The sequence below is a fragment of the Mauremys mutica genome, chromosome 6 (genome assembly GCF_020497125.1).
Source record: "Mauremys mutica isolate MM-2020 ecotype Southern chromosome 6, ASM2049712v1, whole genome shotgun sequence".
NCBI classification, from domain to species: domain Eukaryota; kingdom Metazoa; phylum Chordata; order Testudines; family Geoemydidae; genus Mauremys; species Mauremys mutica.
The window spans coordinates 93,684,188-93,692,596 of record NC_059077.1 but is presented as its reverse complement, the minus strand read 5'-3'; the positions used below and the strand labels follow the sequence as shown (position 1 = coordinate 93,692,596).

General features: G+C 40.2%; 1 long non-coding RNA gene across 1 annotated transcript; it reads right to left on the bottom strand.

Annotated features, from left to right (window-relative positions):
* Positions 1-215: 215 nt before the first annotated feature.
* On the bottom strand, positions 216-7,911 carry LOC123373024. The gene is made up of 3 exons (XR_006580525.1): positions 7,745-7,911; positions 5,280-5,380; positions 216-1,008 (listed from the first exon to the last, which is right to left on the bottom strand). It is a non-coding gene; the product is annotated as an uncharacterized LOC123373024 (long non-coding RNA).
* Positions 7,912-8,409: the final 498 nt, after the last annotated feature.

The following is an 8,409-nucleotide window of genomic DNA, read 5'->3' as shown; positions in this document are numbered from 1 at the left end:
CAAGGAAGTGAGGTGAGTGAGAAGGGCAATGGCCAGTGAGAGTGAGGATGGGCAGCTGCAGTAATAAGAGAGGAACAACCAATGACAATACAGCAAATGAGAAAAAGATATAGAGAGTTAAACTTTCAGAGCTGCTTGATTTCATGTGACTGAAGACCACCTGGCTGCTATTGTTTCCCCCCAGGTAGATAGATAGGGAGGGGAAATCTGCTGATCGTGATAAATAGAAGAGGACCCTTCTGGATCCAGTGGGAAGGGACAGATTGACATTCTCTGCCCCCTATAACATTAGCTGTAGTTGGTGCTGGTGGCTGTGGGGAAAGTGCCCTGGAATGTGAAGATTTTTGCAAGCTCTTCCCAGCTGCTGCTCTTGTTTCCCATGTGGCAATCCAATCTATTTTGTTACCAGTCACGATTGAGATGTAACTAGAAGTTTAGATGTACAAAACTACTTTTGGACTTCTTTGAGAGCTTGCAGGCAGTTAAGTGCCAAGCTATGTCAGATGATCATTCAATGTGAATAATCTGAAAGGCCGTTGTGAAATAGGGATGGACGAGGGTAAACATTCAAAACAATCAAGCTGTCTGCTGGATTTGAGCCTCCACTAGAAAGAAGTTGGCTCTTTGAATTTTCTGAATAATAGCAGCTCTTATCTCCTGACTGTCTAAATCAATTGTTTCTTCATGAACTGGGTATAAAAGACAGGATAATGTTCCACTTCCAGTGCTAACTTATCTAACAATATGAACTTTCAGAAACAGCAAGTAGCTAAAGAGAAAATACTAAAATAACTCTTATTGTGTGAAAACAGAGGGTTCATTATCACCTCTAAATGGCAATTCCTGTGTTGACTATAGCTCTATGTCAAGGACAATTTGTTTTAAACCTGCTTCTCTTTGCCAGCAGAGAAATTGCAATGAAGACTTGCCTTAGCTTGGTAACAATCAAAGTCCTGTTTGCCTTTGTCCAGCAAATCCAGTAGCAGATGTTAATGTCCTGTTGACCACCTTAAGAAAAGAAAAAGAGTATCCACAAAGTAACAAAACCCCTTTTAGCAAAATTAGACCCAGCAACCACTCCAGAGCCAACTCTCTCTTTGTGGATGTCTCCCAAGAATTTCCAGAGGCAGATGAAGAGTTACATTCTATCCCATCAGCCATTCTTTCTGATATGTCAACTATACTTCCCTCGGAATTTTGAAGTATGTTAGAGCTTCATTAGAGTGAATATATATATTATCCTACTTAGCCGGATTATTAGTGTAATTAGCATTGCTGCTGTGCTGCTTTAGCTGTCGCTAGGCATTGGTGTCAGAACGGAAGTCTGGGAATTCGTTTCACATTGTGATGTGTGCTGACACTAGATGAACTAACACTTAAAGTTCATAATCCTCACTACAGGAAAAGTTTCTGAGTGCAGTCTTGGCACCCAGCTGATTATTTAACATGGCTGGAAGTTGACAGTTTATGCATATACCTTATGAGACAAAGCCAATTTAATCAAATTCCTCTAACATAAAAATCCTCCCCACCACCTGCCACTTTCTTCCTTCGGTTTAAACTGTGTTAATTTAGGGCTAAATCCTGAATCAGTAGTTTTGTCTGAGCATGAACTGAGCACTACAGCATTTGGCACGTGGTGCTTATGAGCGGTGTGACAAGCAAATATGACTTTAACAGAGCTACATCATGAGGGAGGTATCTTATTGTTACAGCAAAAAAGTAAATCCAGATTCTACCATGACTACTACACCAATAGGTTCCTTTGTCCTATATTACTAATAACAACGTATGTTGAACTCAGTGAGATTAGTTCAAATGAGTAAGGAATGTAGGACTGAATCCATGGCTAGTCCTTAGTATGTGCACTCAAATTTTACTCATTTAATTCAGTATCTTGAACAACAAAAAAATCTTATTTATATTTGCCTTAATTTGGGTCTGCTTGAGTTTATAAACTGCCTGATAATTATTGTTATGGCCCCTGATAGCACCACTCTAATTATAGTTATATAAGCAGTTTCATTAAACCATCTAGTTTGAGGGCGTAGCAAGCAAATAATTTTTAAAAGTTCTCTTCAGGCTGACACTAGAAAAAAACAGCCTGTTTTCAACGTGATGCATGGGGGCCTTAAGGACATAACTCAGAGTAGTGGGAAGGGATATTGCATCGACAAATTCCTGCCCATAAAGAAAGGAGGTTATCCTAAAGCATTCACCACAAAGCAATTTTTGTTTAGTAAATACCCAAAGTAACCCTTTTTGTGAGTTGGGTGAGGATTTAAAACAAAATGAATTTACGATTGTTTTCAGATCATATTTTGCTTTCAGATAACATACAAAACCATTTTGTCATAGGGCAAGCCTCCCTCCCCAACCCCACCCCACCAAGCCTTCTCCTGGCCAGCCACAGCATGACAGGTACTAAATATGCATCCTGCCTCGGTTTCCTCCCTCCGTCCCCAGAAATAGTCAAACCAGGTTCAAGTGTGTGTATATACAGACACACAAACTATAGCTCTTGTAATGTTTGTTATAAAAATCCTGTGCACATAAATCATAACAAGAGTCCCACAACTATAATCCAGAACTCCCCTCACATAATCCCCACAGTACATGAAACGTATTGCCTCAGCATCTTTCACCATACCCTGGATTTCCAGCATGGTCCCAACGTTCCTCACTGGACCCCAGCTCTCCAGCACAATCCTCTCCTGTCCTTATATTAGAACAGTCACTCCAGCCCTTTCTACCTAGAATGCAACCCTGCTCTTCCCAGCAGGAACCCCCACAGCTTCTCTGATGGGGAGCCTCTTTCATCCCCCCTGGACCTCTCACAGTTCTTCTGGAAAAGCAGGGGAGGGGCGGGTGGCTAGTATCCCAGGCCAGGAGCTCAGGGACCCTGGCTCTCTGGCTTGGGGACACTAGCCAGCAAACCCCACTTGCTACTCTCCTGCCTTCAGCCTTCTCCCAGGTCCCAAGCATAAAGTCTTCCTCTAGCCAATTCCTCCCTCTTCCCACAAACGGCCTGTAGAGAGTTTTCTACTCTCCGCAACTTTCCCCCAGAGACCTCCTCCAGTGTCCTGTCTTACTTTTCCTGACTGACTCTCACCATAGCGCTTTCTCACTAGTCTCTCCCTGACCTCCAGATGATATCCTACCCTCTTAACTTTCCAAATGGTAGCACTTGTTCTGACACAGGGGATATGGACCTGCTTTGGGGCAAGCCAACTTGTGACATGTTTCAAATAATCTTTTGAAATGAATTAATCTCTCATGTAAATTGAACACTTTTGTTTCCTTTAAAAAACCCTAATGGCTGAGCTACTGAACTTCAGTGAACAGCTAGAGTGTATATGCATCACGCAATTTTCCCCACAAGGTATGAAAAGGGTCTTTACAAGATTATTGGATATTATAATACTGTAATTACATATATTACCTTAATTATGTACTTTGACGTAATTATACTATACATGACATTTGACTAAATATTACTTTGAAAAAAATCTAAGGAAATTCACTATAAAACTAGCATAAGAAGGATGGTAAGGTCTTCAGACAGACACACAAAAGAAGGAATTTCAAAAGAATAACCTCCATTCCTCAGACACAATGAGGGTGCCATCATAATGGCATCCTGCTGTGTCTCATTGTGTCCCAGTATTGTTTAAATCCTTACTTGTGAATGTCTCACTTTTGTGAATCTCTCTCTGGCCATCTCAATACTGATGTGGTTTAGGTTTTCTGAATTAATTTAACTGGAATTACTAATGCAACAGTACTAGAGTCTTTATAATTTAGTTAACTACAGTATCACTCCAGTATTTCCGATAAAAGCTGAATTGCCTACTTGTTACTGAACTTCATAAAGTCTCTTTCTATATTTATATTTTAAGTGACTAGCGCTGGTGAAAGATGGCAGACTGAAACCAGTGAATGCTGAATTCCTCTGCTTAGCCATACAGACAAGAACAGCATTGGCAACATCAGTGTAAACCTCCCCATGCTACCACACCAAAGTCCTTTAATGCTGACCTGGAGGGCCGTTCTTCTACAGGTGAGATGGTAGTTCACTCTTCTTGCCTGGCCAATCCTTGGCTTCTCTTAAGGAAGTAGAATTATAGGAGTACAGCATGTGCCATAGCAGATTAGACCAGCAGTCCATTTAATCTGGTATCTCTACCAGTGATGAGTACCATATACTTTAGAGAAAGGTGCAAGAAACTCTGTAATAAACAATTATGTAATAACCAGTCTACAGGGGAAGTTTCTTCTTAAATCCAGGCACTTAATAGATGGCTCATGTCCTTAAGCATGGTTTGTTTGTTTTTTTTGTTACCATTTATACACGTTTTGTCTTATATCATAGAATTCAATGCCAAATCCTTTTTATGAATTCTGTTGGATGTCCACTTCAGTGATATTCTGTGGCAATGAGTTCCACAGATTAAACATTGTTTAATTTTTTTATCACTTCCTCTGTAAACTAAACAAAGCTTTAAATGTCTAATTATACAGAAGTCTCTTCGTGTTCCTGCAATATTTTTAAGATGGATTGACCAGAACGGATCACAATATTCAAGATGATGATGTACCAACAAGTGTGCCAGTGGCATTTATAAAATGGATTTTTATTCACAAGGAACTGGGTTGAGGGCATGTCAGTTTATTTTTTTTAATCTTATGTAAAAGTTTAATCTTTATCTAAAACTAGCTCAGTTATTTGTAGGTTTGATACCAAACAATTCTTTGCAATTTCAGTAGAATTTTGTCTTATTTTGTATGCAGACACCTTATTTTATGAGATAGTTATAAGAGTGTGAATCTGTTGACCTTTCTTGTGAAGTTATTCATTATAATAAAAATATTTTTAACAATGCATTTTCATTTTGCATGGAAGAATGAGGGATGAAATTCTGGAATTTTTTTACTTCAATCTTTGGATGCAGAATTCAAAACTGATTTATATCTGAATGCATGTGTTAAAAATAGCAGCACCAATGTGTCTTTAATCAGTATGTTTAAAGAACCATTCTAATATCAGCTCATCAGATATTTGCAGCAGCAGTTGATAATCAAAATACTAATCCACAGAGTCCATTCATAATCGAGTTGTGCTCAAAATAAAGAAAAATAATTTGTACATCTGATTTTCAGGTATTCCTTGTATTTATGTTATTGATGCTAAAGAAATAAATGGGTTTTAAATGTCTCTTGTAAAACTAAGTAGCCCCTTCTCCTTGTTTGTATTCTCTTCTCATAAATCCTAAAAATACCTGTTGTCAGGTGTATTTGTCACTGTACAAGCTGTCTCTTGCCAGTTTTTCGGCACGTTGTTAGACGTGATTTATTGTGTGCTGTCAGTCCTGGAGTTTCTCTACAAAGAAGCAAATCTGACAACTGTTCCTGAATAAAGAAGTCATCGGAGTAGTAATCACAAGTGTACAGAACTTATCTTGATGTTTACTTGATCACTGTTTTATTACTCAATTCTCCATGGCTGGGCACTTTGGGTTAAAAAACAAAAAAACACATACTATAGTATTTCAACTTGAGGGAGAAAGTTATCACATGGTTATACACACACACACACACACTCACACACACACACACACACCAATATTCTACATACTGCTAAATAAAGGCTGCACTTTTATTGTGTCTTTTTAATGCCTTTTATAACAGTGGAAGTGAATCTCCTCAGGCTATCAGAATGCGGAACTACTGTCCAATTATCACATCATGCAACTGTTCATAGGATATAATACATCAGCAGTGCATAAATCCTGAGATTATATTCATTGTCACTTCATAAATCCAGATCAGGCAAAATAAAACAACATAGTCTAGTTGTTCATTACACATTCACAGTGAACAACTTTGTTCCTTTTACACACACACCATCTAGCAAAACCAAAATAACTATAGGAATACCAATACCAATTCATACAAGATCAATAGCTTACCCCAAGAAAGGAATTTTGTGATGTGTTCACAACATCTATTTCCTGAAAATCTTCAGTCCCCAGCCCTAGGTTATATCTCTAGCTCCACTGATAAACAATGCTGTGAACTATACATGTTCTCTATGATATTGCTATATCTTAAGTATCTAATAAAGCAAACCCACTTCAATAGTTCAAAATACTTTTCACAACTTTGTTATGTAAAATGGTCATATACCACAATTTACATTAACACAAAGCAAATCAGTACATATTTATGTTTATAACACGATAGCATTGTACTTGCATACAATATATAGTTCTCTCAACCCTTGTAAATATAGAATCCACTGCTATGGGCCTGCAGATGACTAGGTCAGAATGATGCAAAGAGCAATACAAATATCACTCATGTCTCCAAATGCTCATGGTTATACTGTGAGGAAGTTTCTGCATTTTAAAATTGGCAAAAGCTGTTTTACCCAATTACTTAATCTTTCATGGCTGCTATCTTTTTCCACTTTCCTCTTGGAATTCACTCCAGGGCTCCTTCAAAGCTAAACATCCCTGTCTCCCTTTTTTATATAGAGTCTTCCAAGCTTCACTCCAATAACCCACAGATGTTAAGGCACAAGAAAAAGGCAATGGTACATGATCCAGTGTCACTTATTCTCACCACATTGCTTCACTCATTCACATCGCATAGCCTCGCCATCTGCACAAAATGTTAGGCTCCTTTTCAATTTGAAATCCATTAATAAAGAAAAACGAGAGACAGAGTGACTTACTGAATAAGTACTGATCGATGCACTCACATATATTACAGGTGGAGCTGGTAGCACCACCTATTGTTAGCATTGCCTATGTTGTTTTGCCTAGGTTAAAAAGGAAAGAGTTTGAGCAAAGTGATGGGCAAAGTTGGAAGCCAGTTCTTATTTTGGCTGACCAGGTTTCGCTAACCCGATTGTTTATGACATATTAAATATGGGGGCCTGATATATTTGGACCAAAGGGCTAGTCTTATCAAAGTTGTAATAATCACATTAACATGATTGTTGACATTCAACGTAGAGGTCAATAATATTCTGTTAACTATAGGAAACAATTCATGTCCCCTTAGTGCTCTCTCATTACAAACCAGAGAAATGTGTATGCATATATGTATTTATTTGTAATGTATTTACCTTCCAGTACAAATCTCTGACACAGCATCTGCTTTCGAGGTTAACTACTTTCCTGCTGTATCCATTGCCAAGACAAGAAAGAAACTGCAAAATCATTAATTCAGTGTCTATTCATTGCCCTGCCCTTGGGAGGTTATACTGGCGCAAGAGAGAACACTTCCTGAATGATCAAAAAATGCCCATTTTCTAAAAGGAAGTGCCCAGATTTGAATGGCTATATGTTGATCACTCATAGATGTCACACAGATTCCACTTGCTGGATGGGCATACATCCCAGAGTACTTGAGGAGGCATCATACATATTTCAGAGCTCAGGGGATGAAATCCTGACCCTATTGAAATCAGTGGGAGTTTTGCCATTGACTCCAGCAGAGCCAGAATTTCACCCAAAGAATTACAAGCCTAAAGTGATGAAGTGCAAAGGGTTGGTTCAAATTAAGAAGAACTTGGGCTGCTAATTTCAATCTCCCAATCCTACACCCTAACCACTAGAAGAGACTCTCTCCATACAGTTAGGGCTTGTCGTCACTACAGGGGTAAACCAACCTATGTTACGCTAATCCAGTTACATGAATAGCATAGCGGGAGTTGATGCATCTTAGGTCGACTTACCCTGGTGTCTTCACTGCGCTCTGTCAATGGGATACACTCTCCAGTTGACTTCCCTTATTCTTCTTGGAGAGCTGGAGTACTGGGATCAACTGGAGAGCGCTCTGCTGTTGATTTAGCAGGTGCTCACTAGACCCGCTAAATCGATCACTGCTGCATTGATTGTAGCAGCATCGATCTCCCTGTAGTGAAGAAAAGTCCTAAATTGTAAATTACACCATCTGGTTTTGTGCAGCTTCACTGTGGTAGTGTCCAATAGGTCTATACCAGGGGTGGGCAAACTTTTTGGCCTGAGGGCCGCATCGGGTTTCCAAAATTGTATGGAGGGACGGTTAGCGGAGGCTGTGCCTCCCCAAACAGCCAGGCATGGCCCGGCCCCTATCCGACTCCTCCTGCTTCTCACTCCCTGATGGCCTCCCTGGGACTCCTGCCCCATCCAACCCCCCCCTCCGTTCCGTGTCCCCCGACAGCCCCCGGAACCCCCACCCCTGACTTCCCCCCACCACCCCATCCAACCTCTCCTCTCATTCCTGACTTCCCCCACCAGGACCCTTGCCCCATCCAACCACCCCTTCTCCCTGACTGCCCCCGGAACCTCCACCCCTGACTGCCCCTCGCCGCCCCATCCAACCCCTCTTCTCATTCCTGCTCTCTGACCATCCTGCCCA